General features: G+C 36.0%; 1 pseudogene; it reads left to right on the top strand.

Moving 5' to 3' along the window:
* Positions 1–780: 780 nt before the first annotated feature.
* Positions 781–15,113, top strand: LOC101715141 (retinol dehydrogenase 11 pseudogene; annotated as a pseudogene).
* The last annotated feature ends 214 nt before the right edge of the window (positions 15,114–15,327 follow it).

Here is a 15,327-nt window from a genome sequence, read left to right as displayed (position 1 = left end):
TAATTTTTTTCTCTGGTAGATGTAATAAGAGTACTCAGCTTTAGGACCTACTTAAATTTGGATTCAATGCTTAAATCAAGAAGATAGAAATAATAGGGGTTGATGAATGGGATTTATTTCTATCTAATTACAAGGAGAAATAACTACTAATTCTAGGGTATAGATAGCTTCAGGGATCAAACAGTCTTAGATTTAAAAATAAATCAGAAAACCATATGTTGGAGAAATGAAAACTTCTTCAACAAAAGGTGATGAGAAAACTGAATATCCACAACTAAAAAATTGGAACTAGATCCCTGTCTTTCAACCTGTACAACAATCAATTCAAACTGGATCAAATATCTTAATGTAAGACCCGAAACTACCAGAAGAATTTATAAGGGAAACACTTCAAGATAGATGCACAGGTAATGATTTAGGGTTCTAATCATTCAGAAAATAAAAGCAAGAATTGAAAAATGGGATTGCATCAAATTAAAAAGCTTCTGCACAGCTAAGAACACAACGAATAGAGTGAAGAGACAAAAATCTTTACCATCAGTGCAACTGATAGATAATATTCGGAATATAAAAGAACTAAAAAACTTGACAAAAATGTTATCCAACTAAAATATGAACAATGACCTGAATAGATAGTTCTCAAAAGAAGTACATATGGGCAATAAAAAATATGAAAAACTGCTAAATAATCATTAAACATCATGAAAATGCAAATCAAAAATACATTGAGATTTCTTCTCACCTCAGTGAGAATGGCTGTTACAAAAACAAAAAGTAAAGATGCTGGTGAGTATGAAGAGAACATGGAACGCTTTCACATTGCTGGTGGGAGTGTACATTAGTGCAGCCAGTGGCAAGCAGTATAGAAAACCTCTTAGAACTAAAAACAGAACTATTATAGGATCCAGCTATCCTACTACTGGGTAAGTATCTGAGGACAATTACATCAGCCCATTACAGAGATACCTTCATACCCATGTTTATTATGACACTATTCACAGTATCCAGGGCATGGAATCAACTTAGGTCTCTGTCAACAGATGAATGGGTAAAGAACATATGGGATACATATCAGGATATTTTTTTACCACACAGAGGAATAGGGTCCTGTCTTTTGTAGGAACATGAACGGAATTGAAGTACATCATGTTGACTGAAATAAGTCAGACACAGAAAGACAAGAATCACAGGTTTTCTCTCATATGACAAAATGAAAAATAAAATGGAGATGACCTGAAAGGCGAAGAGAATTATTAGGGACTGAGAAGAGGACTGGAAGAGGTGGGCGATAACAAGCAGAAGGCAGTGTTGCCATGTTTAACCTGTGACACATCCATAGAAGGAAATGTTACAGCGAGATCCATTAATTTGTATGATTAATATATGTGAATAAAAATAAGACAGAATAGTTTAGGAAAACCACACAGGAGCCCCCAGATATATTGTTCCATATGGAAATAGGCATAGAAATGGAAAAAAATGAAAAATAACAAAGCTCAGCAAATATCCAAAATGATTACTTATCCTATCAGATGTAGGGTGAGCTGAGAGGGGAAATTTCCTTATGTAGTTTTAAATTTTTACCAAAGACAGTGTAATGATTTTGCAAATTATGAAAAGATAAACAACAAAGTAAAATGTAGACCTTTGGGAGGGAAAGTGGAAATGTAGGAGGGGATTAATATTTATAGGCTTCAAAGTGGATAGCATGACCAGAGCACTGAACAGAAGAGTTGGAGTTTTGAATGTCACAGACATAAATCTTCATGTTCTTCACTCCAATTTACTGGACTTGTTTACTTTTGTGAAAATGGTCACATGCCTTCAGACTCCCATATTTACAAGACAGACTTCTTTACTCCATCTTGCTCCTAGAAAATGTCACCTTATTACGCGGTCTTGAGTCAATTTATTAAAATATTGACTGCCACATTTTCTTTCCTAAATAATCTCAAATTAGTTTTCCTTTTAGATTTTATCAAAATCTAACATTAGCTTATTTATCAACCTATTATATATTCCCATGACTGGAATGTAAGCTTTAGAAGGGCTTTGGTTTTCTTTTTTTCCAGTAGCTACAACTGACCCTTTGAGCACAGTAATTGCTCAGAAACTGTGTATAGAAAAAGAGAAGAAATTTTATAGATGCTGTTAGTACAAACAGCCAAGAAAAAATGAAATCTAAAGTAGATGAGCAAACCTAACATATCCACTTCTAGTAGTCTTTACATTATGTTATATTTTACATCACATAGATATATGTATATTTCCCTTGGTATTGAATGGAGAATTTTAAATTAAAACTCAGTATTGGGAGGAATATGGCTTAATTTTTAGTCTCAACTCTCTTCCTGGGAAGAATTCCTTCAAATTATAATTTTGCCCCCAATTTCTCACCATTTCTACATAAGGCTGCTATAGAGGGTATAAAAGGAAGAATCAATGTCCTAGAAATATTGTCTAGGCTAAACAGCAGCCTAATGTTGAGGTATAGTGGGTTAACAATCTTTCTCAGTAATAACGTTGGAGATACAGTATGTTATGCTCCAAATTTCCCATTTAATTATTATTTACTGGGCATTCCTTAAAGTATGCAACAAGAACTAATGTGCCCAAAATGTGTAAGGTATTTGTTATAAAAATCTTGACAGTATTCATGTCTTATTGTGTGAATAGCTTCAGCTCCATATTTGGTTTTGTATACCCAATTAAAATGAACATATAATTCTACCTAAAATTGTTCAAAATTGTAGACTTCACAAATTCCCTCCTCCTTATAGTAATTTGATAATACTGTGTGCCTTACGTTTTAAGGCAAACACCTCCATTGAATACAATTATTGTGAAAAGAGAACTTTCCAGAACCTCAATTAAAATGCTAATATTGGAAGAATAATTTATTTTTCTACCTATAGAGACAGGAACCCGGGAAGATACTGGTGTTTTATTGATCTCTCCTTGTCTGTTTTATCCTCAACCCCTCAAAAATTAGTATTTTTCTGGTTGCTGTTGTTTAGCTGCATGACTGCATTTATTTACAAAAGATGTGTAATGCCACTAAAGAAGTAGCTAATGAAATAGTGAATATAATTTGTAAAATGTTTGAAATTAGCATATGATACTGTAGCATTATTATTATTATTATTATTATAGCTAGGAACAAAAAGTAGACTTTAAAGTAAATATACTAAATAACAAGAATGAATGCTTAGGACCATCTGAAACTATTTTTAATCTTTAATTTGAGTAGCAAAAAAAATTCTAATCTGAACAGTATATAAGTGCATGTGAGTATTATTTACACATATAAAGAACACAGTGTAATTTTTATGTGGTAGTTTACAATCTTAGAATCATTCAGGACATTTTATGACCATCTTATATCTTTCTTTAAGTCATCTCAGTATCAAAGTGTCTCTACAAATGTGAAATTATTGATAAGAATGAAGAACCCAGGACCTCAGAGCCTACAATTTTAGGCTTCAGAAGTATTTATGTAGCACCATTTATTAAAGAGGCTATCTTTCTTCCAGTGAACATGTTTGGCCCTTTATCAAAATAAAGTGGCTGAGTGTATTTGGGGTTCTTTCTGCATCTTCTAGTCTGCTCCATTGATCTTCAGGTATTTTTACCAGTGCCATGCTGTTTTTAATCACAGAAGCTCGGTAGTATAATTTCAAGTCAGGATCTGCAATACCTCCTGCCTTGCCTTTGTTGCCCAGAATTACTTTTGCTATTCTAGGTCACATCTGATTCAAAAGGAATTTTAGGAATAATTTCTCTACAAGGTATGCTAATAGTATTTTGATCGAGATTGTATTAAAACTGTATAACAATTTTGAGATTATAGCCATTCTCAATATGTTGGATCTTCCTACCCATGAGCAAGGGATACCTTTCCATTTTCTAATATCCTCTTTGATCTCCTTTTTCAGAATTCTGTAATTTTCAGTGTAAAGATCTTTTACTTCCTTTATGAGATTGATTCCTAAGCGTTTCTTTTTTGATGCTATTGTGAAAGATGCTATTTTACTAATTTTTCTCTCAGTGAGTTTCATATTTGTTTACAGAAATGCTATTGATTTTTGAGTGTTCACCTTGTAACCAGCCATGCTACTGAATTTGGTCATTAAACATAGAAGTCTTTTGGTGGGAGTTTTGGGGTCTTCTATGTAAAATATCAGGTCATCCACAAATAAAGATAATTTAACTTCTTCATTTCCTTTCTTTATTCCTTTTATTTCTTTTTTCTTGCCTGATTTCTCTGCTTAATGTTTCCAGAACTATACTGAATAGGAGTGGTGAAAGTGGACATCCTTGACTTGTTTCTGATTTTAGAGGGAAAGCTTTCTACATGCTGAAGACCAAAACTAGACCTATGTCTCTTAGCATGCACTAAAGTAAAATGAAAATGGATCAAAGATCTAAATATTGAAACAGAAACACTAAATCTGCTGGAAGAGAGAATATGTAGAGCACTTGAGGATATAGGAGTAGGCAAAGATTTCACGAACCAAATCCAGACCAGATGGGAAATACTACAAAAAATCAACAACTAGGATCTCATCTTATTAAAAAGCTTTTGCACAGCAAAAGAAGTCACCAACAGAGTGAAAAGATAGCCAACAGAGTGAGAAGAAATGTTAGACAATGGTTTCTCAAAGGACTAATATCTTGAACATATAAAGAATTTTTAAAAAATCAACCCACCCAAATTTAAAGACCCAATGTGATGAGTACATACTTCTCAGATGAAGAAATAGAAACAGCAAATACATACATGAAAATTATTTAATATAAATGTTGGTGTAGGAAAAGATTGTATGAACAAAACCTCAGTTGCCCATGAATAAGCACAATCAACAAGGGGGATCTCTTCTTATTAAAAAGCTTCTGCACAGCAAGAGAAACCACCAACAGTGGTGGTTTAAAAAAAATCACACCTTCCCAATTTAAGACCCAATGCAAAAATGGGCATGTGAAATAACCATACATTTTTCAGTCAAACCGGTAGAAATACCAAATAAATATCTGAAAAAATGTTCAACATCACTGATGATTCAAGAGATGAAAATTAAAACAATGCTGAGATTTCATCTCACTCCAGAAAGAATGGCTATTTTCAAAAAATCAACCAATAGCATAGGCTAGTGCGGCTGTGAGGAAAAAGGAACCCTTCTCCACTGTTGGTGGGAGTGTAGACTGGTGCAACTGCTGTGGAAATTAGTGTGGAGATTCCTCAAAAAACTAGGATTAGAGGTCCCATTTGACTCAGCTATTCTCCTTCTGGGTATCTTCCCAAAAGTATTAAAAGTGTCATACTGTAGTGATATATGTGCACCTACGTTTACAACAGCACATTTTGTAATAGCTAAATCTTGAAAACATTCCAAATCCTCATGGATTTTATATATATATTGAGTACTACTCAGCCATAAAGGGTAAACTTGAGACATTTCTAGGTAAATTGTTGCACCTTGAATACATACTTTTAAGTGAAATAAATAGGACACACATGTGTAAATATCACATTGTCTCTGTGGTGTGAGAAACTGAAAGCATAATTAAGGACCAAACTGAATAATAGATATTGTGAAATAGGAAGAAATTGTTCAATATGTGCAGTGTGAGATACTTTATTAATAATTAAAATGCTTTATGGAAAAAGGTATAGTATTATTAGAAAATAAGCTGAGAGACTAACAAATGAAAATATGTTCTTTTAAGATCATGATACACAATATGTTTACCACTGTTATTCTCTAATAATTTTTGTTATGAAAATTATTTTTTCATAGAACTAGTTTTATATTTTCTTTATTAATATCTACTTGTATTACATTAAAATTAAAAATTAAATTCCACCCAATAATTCCTACAACTAAAAAAACCAAAATAAATGAATAAAATTATTTATCCAGTAATGATGATACAATCAAAATTTTGAGAACTACTCTTTCACAAATTTGTCAGAGATAATACAATAACTACAATAATGATATTAACTTTAATATCACTCATTTCAAATGTTCTTATTTACAAACAATGTCTATATTTAAAAACATTGCATATATTTACTCTTGCTAATCACATTGACCCCATGTGGTAGACACTACTTCATGCTCTGTTTTACTATTGATGAAAGTGTACCTTAAAAGGGTTAAGTATTTTGACAAAATAACCTAACATGTAATTGACAGAGGCTGGACCAGCAGCTGGACCACAAGAATCTGCTTTCTGAGCTTACTAAACCAGCCCTTTCAGAATTCCTTTGTACCTCCTTGATGGCATTACTCTCAGATGACTCCTAGAGTCAAGAGGGAATCAGATAGACCATGACCCAAATGCAAATTTGATTTAGGGATGTGATGATCAGGGAGGAGAGGAAATATTAATCTCTGTAGAGAAGTCTTCCCAAAGCAATGTCTCAAAATGAAAGAGTGCCTGGGAATAGCAGATAAGATGTTGGTAATATACCAGAGCACCGATCGTGACTGCAAAGTCACAGAAATTGAAAGCATGGCAAGTTTAGGGAAAGGCAGCCCAATGTGGCACAAATATTTATATATAGAAAGAGGACAAAGTGGGTGGCAAAACTAAAAAGTTAGATTCGGGCAAATCATTCATGAAAAGGCTTTACTGGCTGTATCTAGTCCTGAAGCCAGAGTTGCATAGGTTCTCTTCTATGACAACAGTGGTCTCTTGAGTTGTTCAGGGGAAAATCAACACATGTATTCAGAATGGGAGTGGTTTTAGTATGATGATAAAGTGTAAAATATGATAGATTTGCTGCAAGTTTATACTTGTGTGATATATAAAAGACACAGAGAAATCATAACCCACCTCAAATATGATTGAATTTGAGGAAATACAGTCAAATATGATTTGCTCTAACAATGGAAGGTTTTTTCTTTTTCTTAAAATGAATCCACTTAAGAATGAAGTATAGAAAGACCTTGAAAGTGGCAATTTTTCTTATGAAATTCAAGGTTCATCAAGATTCTTTTCTCACCATGTCTAAAAGAATTAATATTTGAGCTGGGCATGGTGGCACTTGCCTATAATCCCAGCACTGGGGAGACTGAAGAGGACAGTGAGTTCAAGCATAGCCTGGGCTATGTAAGAGTTCAAGGCCAGTGTGGGCTGGAGAGTAGGAACCTGTCTCAAAAATAAAACAGAAGAAAAAAACTATTGATAATTTTATAAAGTTATCACTACTGTAGTCAAAGAAATAAGAAGTAAGTTACAATCTCAAGACAAACAAACATTGAATAGCCATGGCTACATAGCATTAGCCCTGATATTGACTTAGGGCCACTTTGCTTGGTAGACAAGATGGCTCTGCTTCTAGTAAGAGGTCTGCCACATCAACTGCTTGCTGAACAGATATTTTGTAGTAATCACTAAAACAGGTTTTACTTCAAATGATACAGTAAAGCACACAGGGCCAGAGGGCAAACTTCTTAAGAAACTGGAAAGGGTTCAGGAAAGAGGAAATACACTGAGTACTTCAAACACACTGAAGAATGAAGAAAAATCTATATAGGTCTGCCAGGGAAGGAAACTTTAGCAGTTACCAAGGGGATGCTTATAGATGAATTGGTAGAAAATAAGAGTAGTAAAAAAGTAAATAGGCTATGTATAAAAGAGTAGAAGGGAAAGCAAGGAAAGTTAAAAATAGAGGAGAAAATATTCTAACTATCGTATATCTGATAATGTTAATGTGAAAATGCAAATCAACAGGGATGTTCTTGACTTTCAAAAGCAGACACATAATAAATTGTTAGCCAAGGTTCAGTGTCATGTTGATTTGAGTCCAAAAGCTGTTTTCTTTCAATTATAACAAAGTAACCAATGTCATGAACTTTCTTATAATTATGATTATATTAATCTGTTACATAGAAGGCCACATTGTTTCCTCAAGAAAAGGCTCCACTAATACATTTACATTTTGCAAGGTTGAAGATTTCATTATTTGCATATAGGGAAAAATGAAATGAGATTCAGGATCCGTTAGTAATTTCAAAAATAGGCTACAATGTTCTTTCTTTATGGGCAGATATAAAAATTTTCATATACCTGAACTGAGGACAGGTTTTGTTAACTTTGTTTGTTTGTTTCATTTTACTTTGATGAAGACTCAATTTATTTTCATAAGGAATGTCAATAACACTGTGTTTGTTTAAATAGGTTTATAGCTGGATCTGAATGTTCACCAAAGGCTTGTGTGTTAAAGCTTTCATCTACAGCTAGTGGCATTATTTGGAAACAGTGGCAATTCTAGTTGGAGGCCTAGCTGGATGGAGTATGTCATTGAGACCATCCCTTTGCTGGGTGTCTTTTGTCATCAGAACCCTAGCATTCATTCTCTCTCTCTCTCTCTCTCTCTCTCTCTCTCTCTCTCTCTCTCTCTCTCTCTCTTTCTGCTTTCCAGCTACCATGAGGTAAGCAAGCTATGTTCCACCAAACACTCCCTGCCATGAGATTCTACCTTAACCCCATCTGGAAAAAATAGAGCAAAAACTATGGACTGAAACTTCTGAAACCATTAGTGAACATGTGTTTACTCTATTATTCTCTGGTATTTTGTCACAGTGATGGAAGGTGAACTGACACAGTAGGGAGCTGTAACACTGGGATAAATGTTAAGATCTTTTAAATTCCCAGCTCCCAGCACAGAGGAGGCTTCCAGGTCTACGTGCCACAGAGCCCAGTGCAGACTAGGAGGCTTCTGGGCCAACCTACCATCACTCTGAGCACAGAGGAGGTGAGGTGCATGGGTGCCAGCAGCAAAGCCCGCCCCCCCCCGTCAAAATGAGAAGACACATAAACAATTGTCAAAACTAGACTTCCAGATCACCTACAGCAACACCAAAGGGAAATGAGATGGAACACTCCGATTCTCAACAATCTGGATTCCCTGAACTAGCAACAAATGAGGATATGGAAAAAATGGAATCAAATAATTTCTCACATAACAGCAGAGATTTTGCCCATAGTGCAAGACATGATTATTAAATCCAGAGAGTACACAGATAAAAAAAGAGAGGAGCTGAGGAACATGATGGAATCCCAACATAGGAAACAAATGGGTTCCATAAAAGAGATGCAAACAGATTTCCAGGAGATTAAAAACTCCATTGAAAGCTTACGCAGCAGAATGAGCCAATGTGAGAACAGAATTTCAGCTATAGAAGATAAGGTTGCAATTAGTGACCAGGAAAAGAAAAATTGCTTTAAAATTGTAAGGGACCACAAGATATCAATTCAGCACTTGCTAGGTAAAGCAAAGAAGAATAACATAAGACTGATTGGAGTCAATGAAGAAACAGGAGAGAGTGCTGATGACATAAAAATACTGTTCACAGAAGTGATTGCAGAAAACTTCCCAAGTAGGGGGAAAGAACTTCACATACAGATAAATGAGGAATATAGGACTGCACCTAGCCCTGATCCAAAACAATGTACACATAGGCATATAATTGTTAAATTCCAGAATCCCAATAGAAGAACAAATTTCTATAAGCAGTTAGGGAAAAGAAACAAATCACATACAAAGGAAAGCCCATCAGAATAACAGCAGACTTCTCAATGCAAACCCTCAAGGAAAGAAGAGCTTGAAGTGATGTATTGCAAGCCCTAAAGGAAAACAGCCTCCAGCCCAAATTGAGGTATCCTGCAAAATTATCTTTCAAAATTGATGGAGAAATAAGATACTTTCATGATAAAGAGCACCTTAGGAACTGCATGAATACCAAACCAGCACTCCAAAAAATTTTAGAAAAAATCCCAGGAAAAGACAATGAGTATAACAACCCCAGAAAGCCCAGCAGAATGAATCCACCGGGCACGACAAGAAATTAAAAGCAAAAGGAGAGAATCCAACAAAAAGAAAAAATCATAACAATGATAAGTCAATACTTATCAGTTATAGCTATCAATATTAATAATCTCAACTCAGCAATCAAAAGAAATAGACTGGCAGAATGGGTCAAGAAGCAAGATCCAAAAATACATTGCATACAAGAAACATGCTTAATTCAATCAGAAACTCATAGACTGAAAGTTAAAGGGTAGAAAACAATACTCCATGTGACAGGAACCCCCCAAAATGCAGAAGTAGCTATGCTCTTTGCAGATCAAGTGGATTTCAAACCAACACTAATTAAGAGAACCAAAGAAGGACACTACATCCTTGTACAGGGAAGAATCCAAGAGGAAGAAATGACAATCATAAATATCTATACACCAAACACTAATGCACCCAATTATATAAAACAAATACTAATGGACACAAAAAATCATATATGAATGAATACATTAATAGCAGGGGACCTCAATACCCCACTGTCATGAATAGATAGATCAACTAGACAAAAAATAAGCAATGAAATACTAGAACTCAATCAAATTCTTGAACAAATGAACTTAACAGATGTTTACAGAGTACACCACCCCACCAAATCAGAATACACATTCTTTTCAGCTGCACACAGGTTGCCTTCCAAAATAGACCACATACTCGCTCATAGAACATGTTTAAGTAAGTGCAAAGGAATTGACATTATTCCCTATATATTATCAGACCATACTGCGAAGAAATTGGAGATCAATAGCAAATGAAACCACAAGAATTTCTTAAACACATGGAAATTGAACAACACACTACTGAATAACCAATGAGTCACAGAGGAAATTAAAGAAGAAATCAGATAGTTCCTCCAAGTAAATGACAATGACAATACAACATATCAGAATCTATGGGACACAGTGAAAGCAGTCTTACAAGGGAAATTCACAGCAGTGAATACCCATATTAGGAAAACAGAGTGACCCCAATTAAACAATCTGATTCTGAATTTCAAGCTGCCAGAAAAGGAAGGGCAGGACAAACCCAAAGCTCATTCAAGGGAGGAATTTATAATGATCAGAGCAGAAATCAGTGCAATGGAGACTAAGAGAATGATCAAAAAAATCAATGAAGAGTTGGTTCTTTAAAACAATGAACAAAATTGACAAACCCTTAGCCAACCTTATCAGATAAAGGAACGAAATGGCCCAATTCCTTGCAATTAGGAATGAACAGGATGAAATTACAATGGACCCAGGAGAAATCCAGAGGATAATCAATACCTACTTCCAGAACCTATATGCCAATAAGATGGAAAGCACAGAAGAAATGAGAAGATTTCTAGATAAGTATGAATTACCAAAGTTGAAGAAGACCTAAAAATTCTAAACAATCCTGTATCAATCAATGAAATTGAAATGTTATTAAAAACTTACCAACTAAGAAAATCCCTGGTCCTGATGGCTTCACTGGTGAAATCGACAAGGCATTTAGAAAGGACTTACTGCCACTACTGTTTAAACTCTTCAATGAAATTGAAAGGGAAGCAATACTCCCGAATTCATTCCTGGAAGCAAGCATCACCTTGATCCCTAAAGCAGAGAAAGACCCAACCGAAAAAGAGAACTATAGGCCAATCTCGCTAATGAACATAGATGTAAAAACCCTTAATAAGATACTGGCAAATAGAATGCAGAAGATCATCAAGAAGATCATACGCCCTGACCAAGTGGGATTTATCTCAGGGATGCAGGGTTGGTTCAACATATGCAAATCAATCAACGCAATACACATCAATAGAGCCAAGGACAAAAACCATATGATCATCTCAATAGATGCAGAGAAAGCATTTGACAAAATCCAACATGCTTTTATGATAAAAAAAATACAAAAAATTGGAATAGATGGTCTCTACCTCAAACTGATAGAAGTCATCTATGAAACACCAACAGCCAATATCATACTAAATGGTCAAAAACTGAAAACCTTCACACTAAAATAAGGAACAAGACAAAGATATCCACTGTCATCACTCCTGTTCAATATAGTTTTGGAAACATTAGCCATGGCAATTAGAGAAGAGAAAGAAATAAAAGGAATAAAAATAGGAAATGAAGAAGTCAAGTTGTCGTTATTTGCAGATGACATGATACTCTGTGTAGAAGTCCCCAAGAACTCCACCAAAAGTCTTCTAGACTTTATAATCATATTCAGTAAAGTAGTTGGATACAAGGACAATGCACAAAAATCAATAGCTTTCCTCTACATGGACAACAGACTGAGAGAGAAATGGGGCAAACAATTCCTTTCACAATAGCATCCAAAACACTGAAATACCTAGAAATTAACCTAACAAAAGAAATCAAAGACCTCTTCTCTGAAAACTGTAGCACTCTGAAAAGTGAAATTGAAGATGTTATTGGAAAACGGAAAGACATCCCTTGCTCCTGGGTAGGAAGACTCAACATAGTGAAAATGGTCATACTTCCAAAACCGGTATATAGATTCAATGCAATCCCAATTGAAACCCCTCAGCATACTTCACAGGCCTGGAGGAAACAATCCAAAGATTCATTTGGAACAAGAAGAGACCCAGAATAACAAAAGCAATGCTAGGTAACAGAGACATAGACAACCCCCACTTTGAAACTATACTACAAAGCTGCTGTGATAAATACAGCATGGTACTGGCAAAGAAACAGACTGAAGGAACAGTGGAACAGATTAGAAGATGCAGAAACAACTCCCGACACACTCAGTCACCTCATCTTCTACAAAGAAGCCAAACACCCTCACTGGAGGAAAGATAGCCTCTTTAATAAACGGTGCTAGAAAAATTGGGTTTCAACTTGCCAAAGACTAAAACTAGGCCTACTTCTCTCACCATGCACTAAACTAAAGTCTAAATGGATTAAAGTTCTAAATATTAAAACAAAAACACTAAACCAGCTGGAAGAGAGTTTAGGAAGAAAGCTTGAAGACATTGGTAAAGGAAAAGATTTTATGAACAAAACCTCAGTTGCCCCTGAACTAGCACAAACAATCAACAAGTGGGATCTCTTCTTACTAAAAAGCTTCTGTACAGCAAGAGAAACCACCAGCGGTGAGAAGAGATAACCTACAATGTGGGCAAAAGTTTTCACCAGCTGTCTCTCAGGCAGGTCTACTATCTTGAATCTATAAAGAACTTAAAAAAATCAGACCTCCCAAATTTAAAGTCCCAATCCACAAATGGGCATCTGAAATGAACAGACATTTCTCAAAGAAGTAGAAATACCAAATAAACATATGAAAAAATGTTCCACATCACTGGTCATTGGAGAGATATGAAAACAATGCTGATATTCCACCTCACTCCAGAAAGAATGTCTGCTGTCATGAAATCAACCAATAACAAACGCTGGCAGGGCTATGGGGAAAGAGGAACCCTGCTCCACTGCTGGTGGGAGTGTAGATTGGTGCAACCACTGTGGAAATCAGTATGGAGATACCTCAAAGAACTAGGACTGGAAGTCCCATTTGACCTACCAATTCCCTTGCTGGGTGTCTTCCCCAAGAATTAGAAGAATCATTCCACAGTGAAATATGTGCACCCATGTTCAGAGCAGCCCAATTTGTAATAGCTAAAACTTGGAAGCAGACCAAATGTCCATCAACTGGAGACTGGAAAAAGAAAATGTTGTTTTTTTTAATAAAATGAAGTACTGCTCAGCCATAAAAAATGAGAAATTAGAGACATTTATAGCTAAATGGATGTACATTGAGGCAATACTCTTAAGTGAAATAAATCAGACACACATGTGTAAATACTGAATAGTTCCTCTAGTGTGAGAAACTGAAAGTGTAAATAAGGACTAAAAGGTTTAATAGGTAATGTGATATATGAAAAAAAGGGACAAAGGGGAAGGGGAAGTGGGTGTGGTAGGGGAAAGGAAAGAAGGGAATTAAATTAATATGAGAAAATGAAAAAGTGGAAACAAAGTCTTTATAAATAGGGAGGGATGGAGGGGTTGAAGTGAGGGCAGGGGAAGTGGGAAAAATAAGAACCAAGAGCGATTACGTAAAAATACAAATTTCCAATGATGAATGCCATTATATTGTACACCTAAAATGTACCAATAAAATCAAATTTAAAAAAAATGGATGCAGAAAAAATAATTCTTACATGTTAGCCTGAAAAACCAAAGAAATCTTTTAATTTAACCTTGACATCAAGCATTGCTCGGAATAGCAGAACTGATCTTGTAAGACTAGATAAGAGGTGTCTAGGAAGGGAAGTCAGACTCCACCAGCATTGTGGGTGCCTCTGCCTCTGTGCAAAGCTGGCCAGCAGAGACTGTCAGGCTCTGTCCCTGCTCTTTCTTCCCCTTCCTCCCATACCTGGCTGGTCCCCAAATCGGGAAAATGCTGTCCAGTGTGGTATGCAAATCTACTATCCATCTTCCTGGGAAGGTCACTGTAGTCACAGGGACTAACATAGGCATCAGAAAGGAGACAGTCAATCCACTGTCAAAGAGGAGTCCATGTATATTTAGCTTGCCAGGGTATGCAAAAACAGGCATTGGGAGCCAGAGCAATTCCAGCTATGAGTGCAAACTAGGAATTGTTGAGGCAAATGACTTGGCTGATACTAAATCTGTGTGAGCCTCTGTTAAGGACTTCTTAGCAGAGGAAAAACACTTCCATGTTTAGATCAACAGAGAAGGAGTGGTGATGAGTTCCTTCTCTAAGACACCAGATGGCTTTGAGATGCACATGGGATTGAGCCAGTTGGGGCATTTCCTTCTGACCCATGTGCTGCTAGAGAAACTAAAGAAATCAGCTGAATCAAGGGTTATAAGTAAGTCTTTCTTGGGACATCACCTAGAAAGATCCAGTTCCATAATCTGCAGGGGAATAAGTTGTACAGAGAAGGACTAGCTTAATGTCTCAGCAAGTCAACCAACATACTCTTCACCTGGGAATTGACCAGGAGGTTGCGAGTCTCTGGCATAATGTCATATTCTGTACAGCGTGACAAAGTCAACCCTGACTTGTTTTGGTACTCATCAATCATGAGATGCGTCTGGTAGATTTTCTCCTACTTTATCAAGACTTCACAGCAGGGAACCTACACCAGCCTGTAGTGTGCCTTCACAGATAGTCCTAAGTGGAAATCATTTCAATGATTGTTGCATGGGTCTCTGCCTAGCACTGTAATGAGACAATAGCAACATGAGTAAGGGATATCAGCTGTGACCTTGTGGGCCTCCCGATGGATTGACAGATGGTATGAGCTGGACCCAAAAGAAGACTGCAAGCAGATGATATAGTGCTCTCTGCCAAAATGATTCTCCTTCAAGGTGGCCAAAGAGAGCAGGAAGAGTATCACCTGATCATGTCCACTTGAATCCCAGCACGGTGCCAGATGGTTCTTAACACCATGCATTTGTCTAGACCTACAATGTTTGTCTCACTGCCAAAATTCCTATGCATAC

This window comes from Heterocephalus glaber, unplaced genomic scaffold (genome assembly GCF_053883595.1).
Source record: "Heterocephalus glaber isolate CG9 unplaced genomic scaffold, H.glaber_assembly_v1.0 deba00001608, whole genome shotgun sequence".
NCBI classification, from domain to species: domain Eukaryota; kingdom Metazoa; phylum Chordata; class Mammalia; order Rodentia; family Bathyergidae; genus Heterocephalus; species Heterocephalus glaber.
Note: the sequence above shows the minus strand (reverse complement) of the source record. Positions and strands in the feature narration are given on the sequence as shown.